Source organism: Camelina sativa, unplaced genomic scaffold (genome assembly GCF_000633955.1).
Source record: "Camelina sativa cultivar DH55 unplaced genomic scaffold, Cs unpScaffold04140, whole genome shotgun sequence".
NCBI lineage: Eukaryota > Viridiplantae > Streptophyta > Magnoliopsida > Brassicales > Brassicaceae > Camelina > Camelina sativa.
Window position 1 is genome coordinate 1 of NW_010925234.1, and position 683 is coordinate 683.

The following is a 683-nucleotide window of genomic DNA, read 5'->3' on the forward strand; positions in this document are numbered from 1 at the left end:
CCTTGCCGCTCTTACCAATTCTTCCAAGTAATATTTCTCTACAACATTGAAACTCGAAGGTTTCATTTTTCTACATAATTAATAGGCTTTTTGTTTTTAATATAACTTTCTTTTTTAATCTATTGTTAGGTGGATGGGACCATCGTAACACCAGACGGACCAGAGTCGTGGCCGAGCAATGTGAGTAAGAGACAGTGGCTTGTCTTCTATAGAGTCGACGGAATGGCTTTGAAAGGCGCCGGAGTTATCGACGGCCGGGGACAAAAATGGTGGGATCTTCCCTGTAAACCTCACCGGGTAACTTAAAAANAAACTAATTAAAATATTTTTAGTCTTATTAATTTAAAATATTTTAGTACTCATTAATACCGAGAGAACACGTGTATGAATATTTTTCCAATCAAATCACCATGTTAATTCCTTTTATAACTTTATTTCAAAAGTAATCTTAAGTTTTCTTTTCAAAATGATTAATCAACATAAATAAAACTCCTCAATAAAAATTATATATTTAAGAATAAAAATTATATACTAAAGATTTTTCGATACAAAACTTATTTTGCTATATTTTTCTATACAGACTGTCAATAAATCAGCAATTGTTGCCGGCCCTTGCGACAGCCCCATTGTAAGTTCGACGTAAAATTTACAACCCAATTTAATCATTTCCTTATAGAAGTTTG

At 32.4% G+C, this 683-nt stretch overlaps 1 long non-coding RNA gene across 1 annotated transcript; it reads left to right on the plus strand.

Moving 5' to 3' along the window:
• On the plus strand, window positions 1-634 carry LOC104774627. The gene is made up of 3 exons (XR_765420.2): window positions 1-27; window positions 130-297; window positions 581-634. It is a non-coding gene; the product is annotated as an uncharacterized LOC104774627 (long non-coding RNA).
• Window positions 635-683: the final 49 nt, after the last annotated feature.